The sequence below is a fragment of the Chiloscyllium plagiosum genome, unplaced genomic scaffold (genome assembly GCF_037043375.1).
Source record: "Chiloscyllium plagiosum isolate Xiang-an unplaced genomic scaffold, Cpla_swu_hap1 HiC_scaffold_36, whole genome shotgun sequence".
In the NCBI taxonomy this organism is placed as follows: Eukaryota; Metazoa; Chordata; class Chondrichthyes; order Orectolobiformes; family Hemiscylliidae; genus Chiloscyllium; species Chiloscyllium plagiosum.
Genome location: NW_028270174.1, coordinates 11,083,463 through 11,107,990, shown reverse-complemented (window position 1 = coordinate 11,107,990; position 24,528 = coordinate 11,083,463). Strand labels below are relative to the sequence as shown.

General features: G+C 41.2%; 1 protein-coding gene across 10 annotated transcripts in view; it reads left to right on the top strand.

Moving 5' to 3' along the window:
• ccser1 (coiled-coil serine-rich protein 1) overlaps positions 1–24,528 on the top strand; it is a 1,301,473-nt gene that overhangs the window by 146,764 nt on the left and 1,130,181 nt on the right. Inside the window, exon 1 of one of the 10 annotated variants that reach the window (XM_087979946.1) lies at positions 1,393–1,511. The exons of the other annotated variants lie outside the window; for them this stretch is intronic. The gene's annotated coding sequence lies outside the window, so the exon portion shown is untranslated. Of the gene's footprint in view, positions 1–1,392; positions 1,512–24,528 lie in introns of those variants that run through there. 10 annotated transcript variants of the gene reach the window in all.

The following is a 24,528-nucleotide window of genomic DNA, read 5'->3' as shown; positions in this document are numbered from 1 at the left end:
TGTGTCCCGTAGTTCTAGTTGGTCCTCGAAATGAAAGCAACCTCTCAGAATCCATCCTGTCAAGTTATGTAGCTCCTTTTGTGATCCCAGGATATTCTAAATTGTTTTTACAGCCAAAGAAGTATTCTTGAACTTATTATATAATTTAGGAAGTATATCAATAAACACAAGTACAGCACGCTCCCATAAACAGTCACAGGAAAAGTTTTATAGTTCTTTTGTCAATGATTTGGAGTGGAAAATACTGCACAAGACTATGGTGCCTTGCTGTTCTTCAAAACTAAAAATCACACATCACCAGGTTTAATTGGAAGCACACTAGCTTTCGGAGCGACGCTCCTTCATCAGGTGATAGTGGAGGGCTCAATCCTAACACGCAGAATTTATTGCAAAAATTCAGTGTGATGTAACTGAAATTATACTTTGAAAAATTAATTGTCTGTTAAGCCTGTTAAAATACAGTGATAGTTTCACTTCTTTCATGTGCAAATCACAAAACCTTTTTTAAAAAAGTTGCATTCTCAGGTTAGCTGTTAACAAGGGCGATAGCTAGACAATATGTTGAAGGTGTTAGCCCCCTGTGTTCTCTGTCTATGCCATGATGTTTAGATTGATTCTAATCTAAAAACTGAGATAACGGAGTTTTATATAAATTCATGCAGTTTTTGAGCAAAGTACAATGCAACCCTGAAAGTACAAATTCACCCCACAAAATATGTGTGCATGTGGGTGTGGGTGGGTGGGTGTGTGGGTGCATTGCAATGGTGGTCACCTGTAATGTGACATGAACCCAAGGTCCCGGTTGAGGCCCTCTCTGTGGGTACCAAAGTTAGCTATCAGCCTCTGCTTGGCCACTTTTCTCTGCTGCCTGTCCTGAGGATGGTCACTCAAAGGTCTGAGGCTGAATGTCCTGGACCACTGAAGTGTTCCCCAACTGGGAGGGAACCCTCCTGTCTGTTGATTGTTGTGTGGTGCCCATTCATCCGTTGTCGTTGCCTTTGCTCGGTTTCCCCAATGTACCATGCCTCCAGGCATCCTTGCCTGCAACGTATAAGATAGACAACGTTGGCTGAGTCACATGAGTACCTGCCATGTACAAGGTGGGAGGTGTTCCCACGCGTAATAGTGGTATCTATGTCCACACTCTGACACGTCTTGCAGCATCTACCATGACAGGGTTGTATGGAGTTGTCCTGGGAGCCGGGCAGCTTGCTACGAACAACAATCTGTTTGAGGTTTGGTGGCTGTTTAAAGGCAAGTAGTGGAGGTGTGGGGAAGGTCTTGGTGAGGTGCTCATCCTCATTGATAATGTGTTGCAGGTCACGAAGAACATGGCATAATTTTTCAGCCCCTGGGAAATACTGAACAACGAAGGGTACCCTGTCGGTTGCAGCACATGTCAGTCTCCTGAGGAGGTCATTACGGTTCCTTGCTGTGGCACGTCGGAACTGGCGGTCGATGAGTTGAGAATCGTACCCCGTTCTTGTGAGGGCATCCTTGAGTACTTCCAGGTGTCTGTCATGTTCCTCGTTCCTCCTCATCTGAGTAGATCTGGCGTATGCGTAGGGCTTGTCCATAGGGGATGGCTGTTTTAATATGTTTTGGGTGGAAGCTGGAGGAGTGTAGCATTGTGAGATTCTTCAAAACTGTATTGTGAAATTTTTTATGTGCAACTGAAACAGCAGACAGTTCCTTTGTTTTAATGTCTCATCCCAAAAGACAATATCTCCAATAGTGTGGCACTGCCATAATGTCACATTGGGCTGGGAACCTTGATTTCTGAACTCAACTCTCCTAAAATGGGACTGGACAGTACAATCTTCTGATTCGGAGAGTACCATTGAATATTGAAGGCAACCAATAATGTTGATGCAAAGAGTTTTCTTTGCATTGACAAGAGGACCTGCTTCCTATTGCTTTTATCTAAAGTAAATAAACAGCAATTGTGTGATGTAAGTTGCATAAGGTACATACTATCCTTTTTTAGATTTGAATTTAAAAATAGAGGCAGATGGATGTGAGTCAGTTCTGTGTATTTTTATTTAAGGTCAGAAAATTGATTTTGAACAGTAATCTATATACATCAGTTCCAGGAATGTATGTGACTAAAATACAGTGCCTAAGAGAATACCTGTAGTCAAAGAGTCATACAGCATGGAAACAGACCCTTCAGTCCAACTCATTCATGCTGACCAGGTGTCCCAAACTTAACTACTCCCATTTTCCTGTGTTTGGCCCATATCCCTCTGTACCTTTCCTAATCATGTAATTATCCAAATGTCTTTCAGATGAGTTTTAAGGAATAAAGTGTTTTGACTATTTGAGATAATTAAGGAAAGCTAATGGCCGGCAGATGTAAATGGGTGATGAGCAATTGCTTCTCTCAAGGGGTTGTGAATGTGTGGGTTTCACTGCTCTGGAATATGGTGAATACCAGGACACTGAATAAATTGAAAGAGGAGATAGATTTTTAATTAATAGTGGGTTAAAGAGTTTTGAAGAAAATGGAGTTGAAGTAGAGATGAGGTCAATCATGATTGTTGAAAATGGTGGAGCAGTCTTGACAGGCTTAATTGCCTAATCCTATGTTCTTGAATTCTTATTCTAAATAGCTAGTTTTGAATTTGGAACAGAAGATTCAAGCCTTTAGTTCAGAAAACCCAGAGTTCAGATCAGCAGGTCACAGCAGATGTATCAAGTCAGTTCAGGGTCACTTCAGTTGTGGTTTCTAGTCTGCGGAGCTCCTAAGCCAGGAGAGTTTGGATTGCTATTTTTAAGTTGCGAGGACTGAAGAAAAAAAATCGCTCCATCAAAATCATGCAAAGTTGTGCATAGATTTGCAAAGAAATTATGCATGAAACATTGACCTTCCTGCTCCTCAGATGCTGCCTGACCTGCTGTGCTTTTCCAGTGCCACACCTTTTGACTCTGGAAAGTATCAATTGAGCAAGGGAATTTAAGAAGCTGACATAGAAGTTGGTTTTCTGAGATTCGGTTTCTCTAATGGTTTGTATTGGTACGCAGGTTGAAACTTTTTGATATTTTATTTAAGATCATTTACATTGTCATCTCAGTAAATATAGAGCTTTATTTTTTTTCTATCTTTTAAATAAAATTATGATGTGTTATTGAAGAAAAACCACAGCCTCTTGTGAATATGTGTCAGATTAACTGCCATGTTAACTTAGCTGCAAAAGTTAAATGAATGATCAGTCAAGCTATTCTGAGATCTGATTTGTATAGTATTAGCATCAGCTGGGATCCTAACAAATTCAAAATTTAAATTGTTGACAAATGGAATGGATTGGTACTTGAGTATGATTAGGATGCTGACTCAGTAAAAGCATTCAGGAGATATTGTTGATTCTTTCAAAGATCTTGAGGTAAGTGCCTCATTGAAGAGGATCAGATTAACTCTTGACATAAGATATCAGTGGCTAGAGTGCTGCTGAATTACCAAGTAGATTTTATTGTGCTATTATCATCTATTGGTCCAGTGATGATATCGATCAATGTGGCAATTGGAGTATATCAAACTCCCTTCCGAATAGGAGTTGATGGTTTTAGTTGGTGTTTTGTATTTGCATTCTGCTCTCTTTTCATGAGAAGTAGACAACTGGCACATCCAAAGCAGCAACATATTTTCGTTGTCATGGTACTTACCTCAGTGTTAACTCTCACCTGGTGTGGCTCAGGACCCCCACTCTGTCATAGCCGTCTCTTTCAAAATTTGCTGCAGAAGAAATCCTGGAAGGTGTAAAGATTTCTTGCCTGTATTCTTGGCCATCTGAGGATTCTGTTTCTGCTCAGTTTGTCATGGAGCCCACAAGGGAGCAGGCTATTCTGGACCTAGTGCTATGTAATGAACCAGACTTTATAAAAAATCTTAAAGTAAGGGAACACTTAGGAAGCAACGATCATAATATGGTAGAGTTCAGTCTGCAGTTTGAAAGAGAGAAGGCAAAATCGGATGTAATGGTGTTACAGTTAAATAAAGGTAACTAGGAGGGCATGAGTGAGGAACTGACAAAAATAGACTGGAAGCAGAGCCTAGCAGGGAAGACAGTAGAGCAAAAATGGCAGGAGTTTGTGGGTAAAATTGAGGACACTGTACAGAGGTTCATCCCCAAGAAGAGAAAGATTATCCGGGGAGGGATTAGACAGCCATGGCTGACAAAGAAAGTCAGGAAATCTATCAAAGAAAAAGAGAGAGCCTATAAAGTGGCCAAGAGCACTGGGAAATCAGAAGATTGGGAAGGCTACAAGAACAAACAGAGGAAAACAAAGAGAGAAATAAGGAAGGAGAGGATCAAATATGAAGGTAGGCTAGCCAGTAGTAATAGAAATGATAGTAAATGTTTCTTTCAATACATAAGAAACAAACGACAGGCAAGAGTAGACATTGGGCCACTTCAAACTGATGCTGGAAGCCTAGTGATGGGAGATAAGGAAATAGCAGGAGAACTTAATAAGTACTTTGTGTCAATCTTCACAGTGGAAGACATGAGTAATATCCCAACAATTAAAGGGAGTCAGGGGGCTGAGTTGAGTATGGTTGCCATTACAAAAGAGAAAGTGCTAGAAAAGCTAAAAGGTCTTAAAATTGATAAATCTCCTGGCCCTGATGGGTTACATCCTAGAGTTCTGAGGGAGGTGGCTGAGGAAATAGCGGAGGCGTTGGTTGAGATCTTTCAAAAGTCACTGGAGTCCGGGAAAGTCCGAGATGATTGGAAGATCGCTGTTGTAACCCCCTTGTTCAAGAAAGGATCAAGGCAAAAGATGGAAAATTATAGGCCAATTAGCCTAACCTCGGTTATTGGTAAAATTCTAGAATCCATCATTAAGGATGAGGTTTCTAAATTCTTGGAAGAGCAGGGTCGGATTAGAACAAGTCAACATGGATTTAGTAAGGGGAAGTCATGCCTGACAAACCTGTTGGAGTTCTTTGAGAGGTGACAAATAGGTTAGACTGGGGAAACCCAGTGGATGTGGTCTACCTAGACTTCCAAAAGGCCTTTGATAAGGTGCCACATGGGAGGCTGCTGAGCAAGGTGAGGGCCCATGGTGTTCGAGGTGAGCTACTGGTATGGATAGAGGATTGGCTGTCTGACAGGAGGCAGAGAGTTGGGATAAAAGGTTCTTTTTCGGAATGGCAGCCGGTGACAAGCGGTGTCCCGCAGGGTTCAGTGTTGGGGCCGCAGCTGTTCGCATTATATATTAATGATCTGGATGAAGGGACTGGGGGCATTCTAGCGAAGTTTGCCGACAATACAAAGTTAGGTGGACAGGCAGGTAGTACTGAGGAAGTGGGGAGACTGCAGAAGGATCTAGACAGTTTGGAGGAGTAGTCCAGGAAATGGTTGATGGAATTCAATGTGAGCAAATGCGAGGACTTGCACTTTGGGGAAAAAGAATAGAAGCATGGATTACTTTCTAAACAGTGAGAAAATTCATAAAGCCAAAGTACAGAGGCATCTGGGAGTGCTCTAAAGGTAAACATGCAGGTTGAGTCCGTGATTAAGAAAGCGAATGCAATGTTGTCAATTATCTCAAGGGGGTTGGAATATAAAAGCACTGTTGTGCTACTGAGACTTTATAAAGCTCTGGTTAGGCCCCATTTGGAGTACTGTGTCCAGTTTTGGTCCCCACACCTCAGGAAGGGTATACTGGCACTGGAGCGTGTCCAGTGGAGATTCACATGGATGATCCCTGGAATGGTAGGTCTAACATACGAGGAATGGCTGAGGATCCTGGGATTGTATTCATTGGAGTTTAGAAGATTAAGGGGAGATCTAATAGAAACTTGCAAGATAATACGTGGCTTGGAAAGGGTGGATGCTAGGAAATTGTTTCCGTTAGGCGAGGAGACTAGGACCCGTGGACACAGCCTTAGAATTAGAGGGGGTAAATTCAGAACAGAAATGCGGAGACATTTCTTAAGCCAGAGAGTGGTGGGCCTGTGGAATTCATTGCCACAGAGTGCAGTGGAGGCTGGGACGCTAAATGTCTTCAAGGCAGAAATTGATAAATTCTTGATGTCACAAGGAATTAAGGGCTACGGGGAGAATGCGGGTAAGTGGAGTTGAAATGCCCATCTGCCATGATTGAATGACGAAGTGGACTCGATGGGCCGAATGGCCTTACTTCCGCTCCTATGTCTTATGGTCTTATCTTTATCCCTTGCCCTTCCACACAGTTAGTCAGGATTCAAGGCAATTAATGGCTGCCTTCCAGTTGTCAGTGTTAATGTCAGTCACACTTGATATTCAATGGGTGTACTATCACTCGAATCCCCCACTATCATCATTCTGGGGGTTACTACTGACCAAAAACTGAACTGGACTCTCCATGCAGGTCGGAGGCTAGGATCCCTGCAGTGAGTAACTCATGTCCTCACTCCCCAGAGTCTGTCCACCCATCTACAAGGTACCGTCAGGCGTGTGATAGAGTACCCCCACTTACCTGGATGTGTGTAGCTCCATCAAAACATAAGAAGCTTGACACCATCCAGGACATTGCTTTCTACTTGATTGGCACCATATTCACAAGCATTACTTCCCTCCAGCACCGATGCTCAGTAGCAGCATTGTGCACTATTTATAAGATGCACAACAGAAATTCACCAATCCTCCTTAGGCAGCACCTTCCAAACCCATTAGCCCCTTCAGTCTAGAAAGACAACAGCTGGTGGATACATGGGAAAGCCAACAACTGCAAGTTCCCCTCCAAGCCATTCATCATTCTGACTTTGAAGAAAGAGTGGAATTTTTCTATGTCTCTGGGTCAAAATCCTGGAACTCTAGAATCCTGGAACTCATTGTGAATCCATCTACAACACATAGACTGTACTAGTTCAAAAAAGGTAGCTCACCAATGGTGATTAGGGATGGGCAGTAAATGCTGGTTTAGCCATTGATGCCCACCTCCCATGAGTGAATAAGAAATGTCTTCATGTCTCACGTTCAGGTGGTGGTGTAGCAGAGATGTTATCATTCTGCAGATTGTGATCCAGAGGTGAATGTACACACCAGAGGGTCTTTGGTTATCGGGCAGTTTGATGATCTCAGTCAGATTGCTGTTGATCTGCACTCACGTATTCATTTTGGACATGCATATCACAAAGTATTATGTTGATTTTAACATCAAGTGATGGATTACTAGTGACTGTGGCACCTAGATACGTGAAGCTAACAACAACCTCCCACTATCACATTGCCATACCGTCATCCATCAGCATTGACAATGTGCTGCACCATTTGTCTTGATTCTAATGATCATTTCAAGTCTTTACAGAAATTTGAGGCTTGGTCTGTTTGCTGCTGTAGGTGTTTCTCTGTGGACACTGGTGAGGCGTCATTGGCAGAGCAAAGTATAATTGATTTAGTGTAAATTCATTGAGTTTTGCTTACCACTTAATACTCTTGAAAGTGCTAGTTTGACCCTCATTTGAGATGAAGGGATTATTTGAAAGCCATCTTTCCTCTTGTCTAGCAGTCTCGTATCATTCTCTATTGAGAGCGGATTTCAAAATAACTAAATCTATTTTATCCTGACACTTATATCTGTTCCAACTCTTTGCAAAAAAAAATTGTGCTTCTTGACATGCAATATTGTAATGTACCTTGTACTTAGCTGGTTTGCTATTACTATGCATCACTGGTCAAATGTTTCTACATTTATCTATCTGTTATTGAACTATATGATTGAAAGTCAATGCAAATTTAGTCGAGAACCAATGTGAAAGGTTTGTGGACATTTAACCTGAGGACTTGTAATTTTGATTTTAAATTTTAATTCATTTGTGTCAGCAAGTGAACTTAATAATTTGAGGCAGTGATTATGGAAGAGTTGAAAGTCCAAAGCACTGATTGGTGAGTCGCGATAGAAGGTGCTATGGCTTGAATGACATCAAAGAAGGGTTACACCCAAAATGTTGACTTCTCTACCTGATGCTGCCTGGCTTGCAATGCCCTTCCAGCCTCCTACTTGTTTTCTTTGGATTCCAGCATCTGCTGATTTGTTTTGTCTCTAATTAAATATCAAAAGGTCCAGCAGCAATATTTCCAAGATGTCCTGTCTAGCATTCATCTTCCAATCAACTTTATATATGGAAAAAATTACCTGTTCATATATCTCTCGCTGTTGGTGGAAGCTTGTGTGCAAACTGACTGGTGTTTTTATCAAAATGACAATAGTGACCAGAATTCAAGGACATTTGTTTTGCTTCAAATGTGCCTTTCAATGGCCTAAGATCATGAAAAATGCCTTATTAATATAGGTTTTGTTCTTGTTATCATTTCGTGCAGCCAAAATTAGATTTGTAGTCTGCATGAATTTTCCAGCACTAATGCGTACTTGTCTGTAATAAAGCAAGATGAAGGAAGTGCTACTATGGGCTTCAGCAGTGCAGAAAACACTTCATTGGGCTATTTTCTGGCCACCAATCCTGGGGGTGCCCAAACACCACAATAAGCCAATGTAAACGTCAGCCGCCATTTAACCTAAGTCTTTTCCTTGGCCTTCTTGAGTCTGTTCCGCTTTTGGGAAGCTGTACATCTGGCAAATAGAAGATACAATTATGACTTCACAATTATGGTTTTGTGTACTCCTTAACATTGCAGAATTCACTGGGACATTGACAATCAAGAGAGTACCCAAGGTATGACCAAGCAAATCCAGTAGGACAAGTTCTGTTCAAAGCATTTCTGTGCCTTTTATTAATGGAGAATTAGAGAGGGACAGATACATGGGAGGGTGAATAAGCTGGCGAGCTGATAAAAATGACAGAGTTGGAAATGATGAGTACCCAATTGTCTGTCTGTACATACAAAGAGATTAAGCATGTAAGACTCAAAGTTGGCTTGTACACAAAGGTGTCACAAGATGGAAAGATGACAGATGAAATGACAACCTTGCCAGTGGAATTGCGAATAAAATGTTTATGTGGCGTAATGTGTTGTGTTGTGTTGTGTTGTGTTGTGCTAAAGCCATCGTCCAGAGACACCAGTGCAACCTCTATTTGCTGTGTAATTTGCCTTTAAATACTGCAATTATTTCTGTAGCCAAACGGTACTGTGACACGACAAGCACAATGTAGTTCTCAGTGTTTTATGGAACAAAGTTGAACCACACTCCTGCCCTCTGACTGAAAGGATTCTTGCAGTGTACACTACTCACACCAATCTAATTTGTCTGGATAACTGTCTGAGTTAGGAAAACTATTTAACTCAGTTTATTTAAACAGAGCTTGTAGATTTTTATTTTCCCTAGCACTGGATGCAACAATCAATTACTGTATTTTTAAATATCATTCCTTCACTTATTTTCATGTTGGAGCTGTTTACTTTGTACGAGAGTGAGTTTATTGTGAATTGCTGTGCTCTTTTGTCCATATCTCTGCTTGGTTAATAACTTGCGTAGAAAGGAAAGTTTTAGCACCTTTGGTACATACTGAGGTTATTCAATGTGTTTTGCAGTCAATAAAACACTTTAGAAATGTTGTCACCATTGTAATGTTGGAAAATGACAGCTAATTTGCACAGCGCAAGATTCCACAAACTGCATTGTAATAATAACCTAATCATCTTTTATAATGAAATGAAAAAAACAAATAAAAACAGAAATGAAACAAAAACAAAAATTGCTGGAAAAGCTCAGCAAATTTGGCAGCATCTGTGGAGAGAAATCAGTTAACATTTCAGGACCAGTGACTCTTCCTCAAAACTGTTCTGAGGCAGAGTTACTGGACCCAAAATGCGAACTCTGATTTTTCTCTACAGATGCTGTCAGAACTGCTGAGCTTTTCCAGCAATTTCTGTTTTTGTTTCAGTTGATCTTAATTTATTTGATTTCCAGCATCCACAATCTTTTCAGTTTTTATCTTTTATAATGTTGTTGTTTGAAGGATAAACATTTTGCCAAGATGTGATGTAGAATGCCTTGTTCTCAAAGTAATTCCAAGGATTGTTTTGCATTCGCAAAATTGGACCAGTAGTGAATTTGTTTCACATCTTATTCCAAAAAGCAGGATCTTTGACAATGTAACAATCATTCAGTATTTCTTTGGAATATCAGCTTAGATCTTACACTAAAAAAGATATTAGGGTTGGGATGCTGTTGGCAACAATGGGCATGAAGATTGCTCGCAGATCAATTATGGTTCAGTGATAATATCACTGCATTAGACATCCAAATGCTGGAAAAAATGCACTATGCAGATGAGTTGAAATCCCAACATGCAGCTGGTGGAAATGGATTTCAATTAATCTTCTGGAATATGAAGTTAGTCTCAGTAATGGTGACCATGAAGATATCATTGATTGTTGCAGAAATCCATTTGATTCACTAGTTTTCTTTTAGAGAAAGATATCTGCTGTCCTTACTCAGTCTGGTTACAGTGTGATCCCACACTCACTGGAAAGCTGGCCACACCAGTGACACCCACATCCTATGAAAGTTTAAAAGAGACAAAATGATGCAGTACGACTCAGAAGGGACCTTTCTTCAGCGTAGCCTTGACCCATTTGAGGTGTGCTTCTCCAGCCCAGTAATAAATTCAGTAAGACTGCACATGACCTGAGTAAGTCAGAGATAAATTAAATGAGAGAGAAATTAAAGTTAGAGATAAATTCTGTACCTACAAATAAGGGGTCAGAAACATTTATGAGTATTTATTGCGGGGGTATTGAACAAAATCAATTGTGATAACCTGCACAAAAACAGTGACCATAAAATATGTTTCACAATGATGTATACATTTGGATACTTGTTTAAATGTAAGCACGTGGTGTCATTACTTCTGACTTCACAAGAAATAATTTACATTCAATTATACTGCAATTTGAAGGCTATAGGTTGTCTGGAGAATGACTCTTTGTTATTACTTTGCTGGTTTAGGTACAATTAATGTGTACACTGTAATTTTCACTCCCTAAATATCCTCCTTGGATGATCAGTATTAGTTTGATGTGTGATGTAAAGATAAACATTAATGCACTTCTGTGGAAAATATGATCTGGTGGTAGGCAAATTGAGTGAGTATTTTAAACCTGTTGCTTGCACCTGTGTGTTTAGTGTCTCACTTTATTTGCATAGCTTTTGGCTTCAAATTCCAATACATGTGTTGAGAATCCAAAACTAGATGCCTTGGATAGGAAGATAAATCCACAATGAGTAATGAATGCAGATTATCTTTTTAATATTAGGTCAGTAAATTTCAGTAACTTTCTGAAGTGATACTATTATTAGTTATTTAATGTGAGTGGTATTCACAAGGTTGGCATTTGTTATCGTGAGATCAGAGCATTGGACCTACTCCAGTTCAGTAATAATGGTATTTTAACCAAGAAATGCATTCACAACAAGGAGGCTGAAGTGCAGGATAGTTTGAATGGAAACATTTGTACATAGGCTGAGTAATCTGGTCAAAAACATGCTAATGTGACAATCATGTCGTAACAAAAATGTGCAAATTTAGCAGGTGACAAAGTGGCAACAGGATATTTAAAAAAAGAAAGGTAAAGTTGAATTTAAAATTAAGTTAAAATTATGAGACAGTATACCATTCCTAAGTTACAGGCACTGATGCACATCATATCTGATCATTTCAGTACCTGATTGAGTTCCATCAGCATGTGAGGGACAGGACTTTGAGAAATGTCTGCACTACATCTTAATTGTATTTTATAAAAAATTTCATTCACAGGATACGGGGTCAGCATTTATTGCTTGCCCACAGTTGCCCATTGGCAAGGTGGTAGTGATCTGCCTTCTTGAACCACTGTACTACATTGCTGCAGGTAGACTAGCAATACTATCAGGGAGAAAGATCCAGGGTTTTGACCCAGTGACAGTAAAATAACTACGATATTTCCAAGTCAGGATGGTGAGGAATTTGCAGGTGAAGGATTTCTCACATGCCTGCTGCTCTTGTCTTTCTGGATGGAAATGGTTGAAAGGTGCTGTCTAAGGAGCCTTAGTGAATATCTGAAGTCTGCCTTGTAGATGGTATACACTGCTGAGCATTGGTGGTGAATAGAGTGGATGTTTGTGGGTGCAGTGCCAATCAAATGGGCTCTTTGTCCTGGGTGATATGAAGCCACTGATCCAGACAAGTGGGAAGTATTCCATCACATTCTTGACTGTGCCTTGTCCATGATGACTAAGCTATCTGATGAGGGAACAGTACTCTGAAAGCTTGTACTTCCAAATAAACCTTTTGGACTATGGTCTGGTGTTGTGATTTTTAAATTTGTCCATGATGGACAGGCTTTGGGAATCAAAAGGTGAATTACTCACTGGAGAACTCCTATCCTCTGACCTGTTTTTATAGCCACAATATTTATTTGGTTGTCCAGTTCAGTTTTTGTGTCAACAGTAACTTCAGGATGCTAATAGTGGAGTATTCAATATTTGTGATTTGCCATTGAATGCCTCTTGTTGGAGATGGTCATTACCTGGAATTTGTGTGGCATGAATGATGTTTGTCACTTGTCAGCCCAAATAAGGATATTAACCAGGTCTTGCTGTATTTGCTGAAAATGTGTTGCTGGAAAAGCGCTGCAGGTCAGGCAGCATCCAAGGAGTAGGAGAATTGACGTTTCGGGCATGAGCCCTTCAGTCATTCCTGAGGAAGGGCTCTGCCCGAAACGTCTATTCTCCTGCTCCTTGGATGCTGCCTGACCACCTGTGCTTTTCCAGCAACACATTTTCAGCTCTGATCTCCAGCATCTGCAGTCCTCACTTTCTCCTTGCTGTATTTGAACATGAAGTTCAGCATCTGAGAAGTCTCAATAATTTGTTTTTACAATCGCTCTATTAGGCAAAGTTTGAATTTCCACAAGGAAATATTAAAAGACCGAAAGCTGAGCCAATAAGGTAATTTTTCAGGAGCATCTTAAGAGGAAGGATGTGTAGTTTGTTTTACAGGGACCATACCAGTCTTCCAAGCTTTGGAATCACTTGATCATTTATGATGTTGCCAAATTCCAAGAGATTGGCGTAATGGCCGTGAGTGAATATCTTTGCCATGCCCCAATTCAGGATGAGTCTCTGTGATTAATTTTCTCCATGGTGAACATGTCTTAATCAGGTTTTAAATACCTTGTCCATCTCTTGTGCCAATGTTCCTGTAACGCAGGTTAATGCAAAAAATGCGATTGGATTCCAGGAACTGGGATGGACTGTGCAGAATTTGAATTGTTAAAGATTTTTTTGGGTGCTGTCCCAGGTCCTGAAGTCATGCTTTCAGGACTATGGTAACCTGGAGTTTCAAAGGAGCGTCAATCACTGGTGCTCTACTCGTACCTTCCCATCTTGTATTCCCTGGGAGAAAGTGAGGACTGCAGATGCTGGAGATCAGAGCTGAAAATGTGTTGTTGGAAAAGCGCAGCAGGTCAGGCAGCATCCAAGGAGCAGGAGAATCGACGTTTCGGGCAGGAGCCCTTCTTCAGGAAACATGGTGCCTCTTGGAGAGGTCCATTGCAGAAGAGTAGATCTGGGTAACCCAATGTGCATAAACTTTATACAGTGCTGCTTTCAAGATGCAGTGTGAAGTCTCGTGGATGAATGAGAGTAGGGTAGGAAGGAAGGTGAGGGTGAAAGTGGGTACATTGACAGGTGGGGCCAGGCCTGATGTTATTTGGTGGAGAGGAGTTGGAGTCTAGGAAGATAAGGAGGTGGCCAAGTGTTCAGAGAGGTAATCAATGAAAAGGGATGTAGTTGGGTTCAGGGACCTGATTGGAGGGAAGAGGGGCATATTAAGTGGATGACAATATTATAGTTAGCCAGGAGGTGGGTTTTTTATGTCTAGCATTTCCTGTCAACTATTCAGGTAAGTGTACTAGGGAACTGTCCAAAGTCTCTATTTCAGTCTCTTGGCTGGCTCCTTTTGTGCAAGGGTCCCAGGAATCAGGAGAATTGCTCGTTGGATGTTGAACATTCCCTGGGAATGTTCAGCATGTTTGGGCTTTCGCAAGTCCTGATGCAAATCTCTGTTTGTACATCAGGCCTCCATTCGTCCAGAGACTGGAAGGTTTGGACCAGTATGTTTATACTGAAGATATTTTCTAATCAACCTGTGTAGAAATGTTACTATACACTCAACGACAGATGGGACCTGAACCAAGGCCTCCAGGTCAGAGATAGGGACATTACCACTGTAACATTAAAACCTTTTGTTTGAACTGGATGCAACAAGGGAGAAAGCATCCCTGTGGCCCTCTGAGACTATCGTGGCTTTACTTTATACATCAAGTAACAAATTATGTCTATCGAAGCTGGTAAAATGGCATATCTCCTGAGTGAATAAGAACATAAGTTTAATTAATGCACAGCAGAATCATCTATTAAACTGGAAAGATTGCAATAACAGCAAAAAAAAATGGCCCCAAGTTCACACTGAAGCTTGGCAATAGTGCAGTTTTTAAAAATTATGGAAGATTTGAGTTAATGGTTAAATAATAACACACTGCAGTATGTTCGTTGAATTATTTGATAACCACAAATTATGTTTTCACCGATCACTAAACTATACAGGAAATGAAACTTGAATTGTAATGATAAAACCAAGTTGTTACCAAATGCTTCAGCTTTAGGAAAATATAGATTACACTCGACTAGTTAAAACAGATACCCTTTCATTGGGTAATTGACTTTCTCAATTACAGAAAATCCCATGACAGATTAGCAGGATCATGCTATGGCCAAAACAATTGAAAATAATCAGGACTGTATCTGAGCTAACGACAGATGGACAGCCTTGCATTGGAGGATTCATTCCAAGTTCAATGCAAAGGTGATTATATTTCTGTTTCTGGGCAGTGGGCAGTTCTGAGATTGGGTTCCTGCCAGTCAATTGCTGCCATCAACCACAAGGGAGTTGTAGCTCTTGGGATTGGACTGACCGACTGCCACCTTTTTTACCATTACTCAGCCAAGGGATTCAATGCCCTGGCAGTGCTACAGGGCACTGCCTTATACCAATATGGATCAGTCCCAAAAGATGAGAAGACCATTCAAACTTGTGAAAATTGAGGGAAATCGCACAAATGCCACCAACGCAAGCTTTCAGTCAAAGATTGTCTTCACAGTCAAGTGGTTGCAGCCTTACTGGCAAGACGCCATGTCGTTGTTGAGTGTTTTGCAGGCTGCTAATAGACAGATAAATCTTCAAGGAGCTGTAGGGTGTTGCAATTGTGATTAAAATTAGATTGAGTCCAGGCTCAGTCTCCTAGCTGCACCACTCAGGGTTGATAGAGTAATGATGTCAGTTGACCGAGTGACAACAGGGATTTGACTGGCTCTACCTTGAAATGAATGGCAGTGTGAACATCTGGCACATATTCCAGTTCTGTGTGCAATGAGAGTGTCCACAGCAATACTCCTGAAAGAGCAAATATCATCCGCTGAAGTTTAAGTGTTGCTCTGAGAACCAAAAAGGGTGTCTTTCAGGCAAGGCTGGCAGCAGTAATTAAGCTGTCTTAGCTGGATGAACTGCTGCACACATGAATTGGGAGTGAGCGAGCTTGGTCCTTTGTCAAGATGCATCAGAGAATGCAATCAGACACACAGTACCTTCAGTACCAATTAAGGTGAGGTGAAACCCTGTACTCTATCACATTGCAATCTCATCAAATGTGACTTCCTTCAGCTTAGGGTTTTGGGTTTTTTAAGCAAGGCAGCATCATCTTGTAGCCTCCTCTTAATATGAACTGAATAGCCTCTTCATTTCAAAATCTCAGATGTAGACTCATTTTCGTCAGGTGAAATCCCTGAAGCTATGGTCTTTTCGATGAGAGATTGAACTGTCTGTCTGCCGAGGATGAGATAAATGCCCCCAAGGCCCATTAGGAGTGAAATGCCAAGTGTCCTGACCAATATTTACCTCCTTGATCAATATCATAAAACAAGGTTATTTGGTCTTTACAAAGCTGCTACTCTTGCTTTGTTAAAATGATGACTACATTTCAAAAGGTACTTCACAAGGTGTGAAGAGATTCAAAACACTGGATGACCATGAAAAAGCATGACATAATGCAAGTCATTTCTCCTTTGTGCTATTAATGAAAAAGTAAGCAGTTACGCTTATCACTTCAAATCCCCAGCAAAACAGGAGATCCAGATTTGTAACTGAATCTTTTGTCCTTAAGTAAAATTGAAAGGAGGGAACGTCACCCACTAATTCATTCTGGTAAACTTCTCTGCTGTACACAAGGCCAGTGTAATGCTCAGGTATTTTCTGATTCAAAAATTGTGGCACTGGAAAAGCACAGCAGGTCAGACAGCATCTGAGATGTAAGAGAATCCATGTTTCGGGCATAAGCCCTTCAGAAACATAGATTCTCCTGCTCCTCGGGTGCTGCCTGATCTGCTGTGCTTTTCCAGCACCACTCTTTTCAACTGATTCTCCAGCATCTGCAGTCCTCACTTTCTCCTATTTTTATTTTATTCGCCCTTGTAGTGTCCATTCCAAAAATAAGCTTCTGCAGGTGCAGTGGTAGTATGTATCACTGCGCCAGGAGGCCCACGTTCAGATCCCATGAGCCACTGCAAAGGACAATGGCAGCCAATGCATGTGACCACCACTGCACCATTCTGACTTGTATCACCATTCCTTCATTGTTGCTGAGTGAAAATCCTATAATTCCCTTCCTAATAGCACTATGGCTGTCTCTACATTCTAAAGGAATGCAGTGGTTCAAGAAAGCAATTCATCAACACCTTCCCTAAGGCAGTTAAGGCTGTGCAGGAAATGTTGGTCTAACTAACAAGGCCAATGAAACAATAAATAAAAATGGAGAGATGCTCCAGTAAACTTTCAACCCCCCCCCTCTATCTTGCACTTCTACAGGATTGTTTTGGTTTGGTCAAAAATAATTTAAGCATTTAACTTCTCTGTTTGTTGGCAATTTGTTTATAAAATTTCTTTTTCTCAGTCAAAATGCCGATCATTTCCATATTCCCTGTACTCTGCATGCAAAATCTGAGATGTCCCATCCATCATTTTTATCTGGTCCCTGACAGCCTGCACAAACATGGGAAAGGAGCCAAAAACCACAAGAGCTACACATTCTCTGGAATGCAGCAGCCATTTTGAAAGCTAGCAGGAATACCTGCTCTGGCTTTACAGTGCACAAGATTGAAGACCTCCTGCTTATCACTGTATTTCAGCTTACTTTACTGTTAGACAGAAACATAATTGATGATCTTAGGTTGCTGAACAGCTACGTTTTTCAACAAAATGAATGATATTTATTAAATAATACGGAGCCCATTCAGAGCATCATCCACTATAATTTTGTAAGATCAGTAAAGTGCCTAGCCAGATAATGATGCATGATTGGATTGAACAGTGGAGGCAATATAGTCCACTCCTGCTCCCAGCTCTTGTGTTCCTGTGCTGAGACAGTCACTTGATTACAATGTATTCATTATTACCTTGTTGTGATCAGAATGCATTTTCTCAATAAGAGAATTAATCAGGGGGGCTGAGACTGGAATGCTGCTGTTTTATTTTTGACCAGTTATGGAATGATTATTCTATCAAGTGAAAGCTGGACCTGTGTTTAGCTGGAGTAGGATTGCCTTGTAAGAAGGAAAAGTACTGTACAACATTACTCATGGCCTATTGGACTAGTTTCAGTTATAAATGGTGGCCTCCGCAGCATTTTGCTTTTATTTCTACAGCACTAATCTGGGATTCTGTACTAGTAGTTGTCCTAGTCCCAGAGGACCATCAGGCTGCTCTCCCATTAGAGAGCAATGTCTAGTGATAAGTTTATTGTGAGGGTCACCGTGCCTCAGGAGACATTGAGAAACTGGCTGAGGTCACCACAAAGGTCCCAATGTTGAGAATCAAACCCATGCTGTTGGTATTGCTGTGCACCACAAACCAGCCACCCAGCCAACTGACTCCCACTTCTGAATTCCAAATCCAGTGATAATACCATTGCGCCACCATCACTGATTTATTTTGTGAATGATTTGTTTGCATTTTAAATTCCCCAGCTGCAGAGGTGAAACTTGAAACTGTGTCTCTGAATCATTAATCCAGTTCTCTGGATTACATTGAGACTACAATTTAGAAACAGGACATTTGACCCAACCAGTTTCTGCCAACATTTTTCTTCCCCACAAGCTCCCCCTCACTCTTCACATAATCTTAACAGACAGAGGTACAATAGCATGTACAACATACAACAGTTATGTAGCAATCCAGAGAACTGGATTAATGATTCATTTTTATTTTCATTTTTGGGGAAGAAAAATGTTGGCAGAAACTTGTTGGGTCAAATGTCCTGTTTCTAAGTTATAGTCTCAATGTGATTTCATTTAAATGCGACATTGCCAAGAGGTCGGTTGAGAGTCAACCACTATGCTGTAGGTCTGGAGTCACATGTAGGCCAGACTGGGTAAGGGTGGCAGTTTCCTTCCATAAAGGATATTAGTGAACCAGATGGGAATGCATCGACCTATATCTAGGCACCAATATCTTGACTGTTTGTTGATACCATCCATTCTGGCGTGAAATTGCTTTCTTTAAAACTAAATACCTGCTGCATTGTATTATTGAACATAATACCCCTTGGACTTCTGTAGTATGGTATACAGATCAAGGGAAAAGTGAGCACTGCAAATGCTGGAGATCAGAGCTGAAAAATGTGTTGCTGGAAAAGCGCAGCAGGTTAGGCAGCATCAAAGGAGCAGGAGAATCGACGTTTCAGGCATAAGCCCTTCTTCAGGATACAGATCAAGGGTAAAACCCATTCTGGGGTCTAAAATTCTGCCTTTGATATCAGTGAGACGCAACAACTTAGATACCATCGACTTCATGTGGTGTACCTTTATTCCACTACTAAGTGGCAGTACATACTCATAATAAAGCTGGTTTCTTAGAGATCCTGTGGAGCAGGGTAGTCAGTCTAGAATCCGTACTCCTGGCATGTCTTCCTGAGCAGGTGACTAATCTGCAGTTAACCTGACAGCAGCAGCAAATTGCTTCTTTACAACTCCTTTCCTTGCTGTAACTGTACCATACTAGGTAAATGCTTTGCTGTGGCACATTTGTTTGAATATTGGTTGCATCATTGTCTTGTTTGAAGGTATCGCTATATGTATCTGCTTTGGACATCTTTCTCAAGGCCATGCTTGAATAAACAGACAAAGTTGTCTGAGGTGTCATCTCTAATATATCTCAGTGATAGCATGTGGGGAAGAGTTTTATGATCACACAAATAATGTCATCCACATCTTCAATGCTGTTTCAGACTTTTACTAAAAATCTGACTTGACCAATATCTTCTCATCCTGCCTCGATCCTTGTGCACATAATGCAGTTCTTTGATCAGGGTACCAATGATTTTTCTTTGATCCCCATTCCATCCCCAGCAGGAGAGGCTTCAGCATAACCAATGTAACGTTCATGCACATGAATGATGTAAAAGATTGGTTTTCTAATTAAAAGTTATTTATATGATACAAGAGTAAATAAAATAATGGCTCACAGAAGTGTGTGTGTGTGTGTGTGAGAGAGAGAGAGAGAAAAAGGGCGAGCATTGGCTTGTAGTAGGCAAAAGTGAGGACTGCAGATGCTGGAAATCAGAGTCTAGATTAGACTGGTTCTGGAAAAGCACAGCCAGTCAAGCAGCATCTGAGGAGCAGGAAAATTGACGTTTCGGGCAAAGCCCTTCATCAGGACTCATTGCCTTGTAGTAGTCATTTGTTGCAGGTGTCAAGAGAGTGTGATGCTTCAATGTATACCTAAAGGAACAAGATGAGGAACGCTGGGATGTACATCCGCAGATGAAAGCTTGCTCTAGCTTTTAACCGAGTTCCTTTTCTACTAAGAAACCAACAGTATTGTAATGCATTATGATCTACAATAGAGAAATATCAGAACTCCATCGCCCCACCCATCCACCCAATAGGGCCTTCGCTAGTACAATATGCATAGTCCTCACTGCACCCCAAACGCTCTTGGGAGACTATAGTTGCAATCCCTGGGAATAACAGAAATAAAAGTGGAACTCCCTTTCAGATCGACTTGCATTTCAGAAACCCTGGATGTCCCAAAGTGCCATTGAATTACCTCTGAAGTGTAGTAAATGGGAAATGGAGAGGGCAGTTTGCACCTTGCAAATTGTTATGAACAGTGAGGGCCAGTGACTTTTTTTGTGTTGTAGATTGAGGGACAAATACTGGCCAAAATATTGGGGGTTAAAAAGCTGCTTTTGCTTTAAAATAATGTAATGGCATCTTTTAAATTCTGACCCAAGTAGCCAGATGAGGCATCAATTTGACATCTCTTCGAAAGATAGCACCATGGCTGTCATGTCTACCATCTACAGGATTTACTACAGCTACTCATTCAGACAGATTAGAGTGAACGAAATCTGCAAACTCCACTGCCTCTAAAGTCAAAGGCACAGAGGTACACAACCATCTGCATGCTCCCCTCCAAGGTGCATACCATCTGACTTGGAAATATATTGTTATTCCTTCACCAAAACTGGGTTAAAATCCCGTGACTCCCTTTCTAATAGCACTGTGTGTATACCTGCTTCAGATGGATTGCAGCTGTTCAAGAAGGTAGCTCACCACCACCTGTTTGAGGGTAAGTAGAGATAGAAACCAAATGCCCACTTTCCCTGTGATGACCACATCCTATGAACAAATTTTGAAATAACTGCTCACCCTGGGTTCCAAAAGGAGTTCTTAACTTTTGCCTCGCTGTCAGTGGCTGTCATTGGGGTGGAGATTAAGCAAGGCTGATCCTGTTTTTGGAATCTAATGACTTCTGAGCTAATTTTTGCTTGGATCCCATCTGTCATGATGCCAATTCTGAGAGTTACATATTACCATCCCAAAATAGAAGTCAAGGTCTGAGTTTATAAACTTTTATGTTTGGAATGATAACAACCCTAAGGTTTATATGTACACTGAGTATTTGTACATTCACTGATTTCCTTTGTTATTTTTCATGGGGCTGTTGTGAAACCAGTTTGAACTTCATAGAATCCCTACAGTGCAGAAAGAGGGTATTTGGCTCATAAAGTTTGCACCAACCCCTGAATAACCTCCCCCCACCCCCCCCCACTCCCCCCACCTACCCCTCCCCCCACTCCCCCCACCTATCCTCATGACCCCACATTTAACATAGTTAACCCATCCAGCCTGCACATCCCAGGACTCTATGGGGCAATCCAAGTAACCTGCATAGTTTTGGATTGTAAGGGGAAACCAGAGCACCCAGAGGAAACACACAGACACTGAGAGAATGTTGTGATTCCACACAGGCAGTCACCCAAGGCTGGACTTGCACTGTGAGGTAACAGTGCTGACCACTGAGCCACCATGCTGTCCCAAAAGCCCAACATGTCTTTTACTGGAATTGGACAGGAAGGTGACAGGATATTGGGTGGGCTGGCTCTGGAGACATGCTTCTCCTCTTCCCACCACCTCATTGCAATCTCAGAATGAGGTGCAGGGTCGAAATGAGGAGGAACTTCTTTACTCAGAGGGTGGTGAATTCTGTACCGCAAAGGGTTGTGGAAGCTCAGTCTTTAATTTTGAGACAGTGTTTGAGGTAATTTTAATTACTAGTGACAAAAGGATGTGCGGATAGTGCATGAATATGACATCAAAGTAGATGACCAGCCATGATCTAGGAATATCAAACTGGCTAGAGGGGCTGAGTGGCATCCTCTAGTTTCAATGTTCCCAAGGGCTGGGCAAGAATGTTCACTGGAGATCCTCTTGACTCATCAGTGAATGTGGCCACTTGAGGGCCTCAACCTGACACAGACCATATAGCCTACCTTTCTGGTAGGCAAGAAAGAATTAGTTTCCTGACGGGGTTTGTTGCCTCAATCTGGAGCAAATCCATGGGACAGGGATGGAGGGTGAAGCATTAGTCATTAAAAGCAATCCTTTTCCAAGCACCATCACACTCTCTCTGCTCTCTCCTATTCTAATAGATCCAAAGGCAAATGGTCTAGCTGTTGGATCCCTGATCAATGTGTTCAGAGATGTTCTTGCACACCTCTAGAGCATGTGGGACTTGAAGCCAAGCCTCCTGATTTAGAGGTAGGGACATTACCATTGAGCCACAAGACACCTCCTGATTCCGTAAAGACTTGGCCTTCAATGAGGTTCTCATGGATCCAGAAGCTGCTGGACTGGTCATTTTTGGCGAGCTGTTAGGTCTTCCTGATCTAATTGGAGCTCGATCTGGTGGGCTTTGTCACTGATAGGGGAGAGAGTCACTACTGAACACACCACCTTTGCACTTCTAAGTGTCAAATCCCAGCTTTTATTAGTCCACCAGAGCTCTAAAATAAGCTGCATTTGATCGTTTCAGTCTGGAGATTGGAAATGACCTAGTCAATGTCTGGCTGTCACTCAGAATTGATCAGCTTGTAGAGATTGCTTTTTTTATCTATAGCAAAGCCTGATCGCTTTAATATCTGGACTGCACTGTCAGCACAACGTTTTTAATCTTTTTTGCTTATTTCATATGCCTCTATATTCTTCTCTCCACATATAACACAATTCCTTGGAATAAATATCAGAATTTAAACAAGAAATACTTGCCTGAATGTTTAATGCTTTTCAGTGTTTGCATTGCACTCTGAATTATTATTTAAAAGAAATGTTTAATGATCTGCTGTTGAGCGGTGCTAAGCAATGTTGAGGGTTGCAGCAGTTTGGAGTGTGCAACAGTCTCTCCAGCAGCTGTCTGGAGTCTTGAGGCAAAAGGTGACTGAGTGTAATTAATTACATCTATTCAAAACCAGACAGTGCTGCTGTAATTGGTGATTCTGTATGCTTGTGCACATGATGGTTTCAGAAATTGTTGGCAGATTTCATCCAAATGGTGTATTTGGGTTCAAGGACTCGGTATCTCTGATGAATTAGGTATTCAGATCCGATAACATAACTGATATACAAAGAAAGACTTCCATTTTATGAGTCTGATATTTTTTTCTTTTGACAAACAGGCATTGTTATTTTCAGTTACAAAACGTCCACCCCCACCACCGCCCCCCCCCTCCACCCCCCTCCCGGCAGCAACTGTGAAAAGTTGCCAATCTTAATAAAAAGAGAAATAAAAATTGTCCTCCTGTCTTGCCTCTCAACACCTCGAGAAATTGCAAAGCCAGTGAGGGATTTCTGATGTGTTTTAACAAGAAAAAAAGCAAAATATCGTGGATGCCGGGAATAATATCAGAGCATGCTTCCAATAGTCGGCAGGTCAGACACGATCTGTGGAGATCAAAATAGTTAACATTCCTGCCTGTGACCTATCATCAGGTCTTAGATTAGAAGGAGATACTTTCTCTTGTTACCCTGATCAGAAATGTTGTTACACGCCTCTGGAGCAAGTGAGACTTGAACCCAAGTCTCCTGGTCCAGTGGTGGGCCACTACCATTGTGCCACAAGAGCCGCTCAAGTTCGAGGGAGTATGCGCACTGTTGTAATATGGGAAATATGTACAGTTTATGCGCTGCCCAGGTCCCAAGGCATAATGAGATAAATGGCCATGTATTCCATTTTAGTGATGTCGGTTGAGGGTTGAATATTAGTCAGAACACAAAGGATAACTCCCTTGCTCTTAATCAATTGTCACCTCTTTTATTCTTACTGCCTATAACCTGCAAATATTAATTTGGTAGCCACCATGGTTCTGGGTGATAACGGTATACGATAATTGATGATGGTAAGATAATTTGGCTCAATTACGCAAACGGAAAGACAAATTGTAACAAATTGACAAGCAAGTGTTGAATGTTGCATGAATGAATCTGAGTCAAATACAAAATATGAGTTAGCCAAGACAGAGAGATATGTGAGAATAATCCAGGACTTATATTGTCATACTATGGATACCTCAATAGTTATATTTAGAAGGCTGACAAAATTATGATCAGAATAATGGCTTGCAAGTAATATTTTCTGTACTGTATTTTCCCCCAAAGCGCAAGTTAATTTCTTAAATGTATTGACCCCTTTAATTTTGAAGGTGCCCTTGCACACATTGAAATTTAGAGACTGATATATGGTCAGTGTGGTCAGCCAATGAATGTTTTGGCTTTTGCACAGTGCACAATGTAGAGAAGATTTCTTTAAGATAATTGCAGTTATGTACGAGTTGAACCACAAACATAATTGGTTTGCTTTAGAAGCAGAGTTGCTATCCTTCTCTTAAGGAACTAAGATTAATCTTCAGGACAATGCTGTGAACAACCCTGAATCGTGGGGGTGGTGTTGGGGCTGGAGTAATTAGGAATTATTATAGTAAAGTGGTTTCTGTTTATTTCTTTGAACTGTTTGTTTGTTTGTTTGTTTGTTTGTTTTTGAGTTGTTTAGAACAGAGAGCATAGGGGAAAATGGCTGCAGTCAAGAACCAACCAATTGGGTCTGTTGGCTTTATAATTGTCTGTAATTGGGAAGGCTGTGAGGCACTAACGTGGTAGGAATAGGCCATTCATCCCCTCAAGCCTGATTCACCACTCATAATGATCATTGCT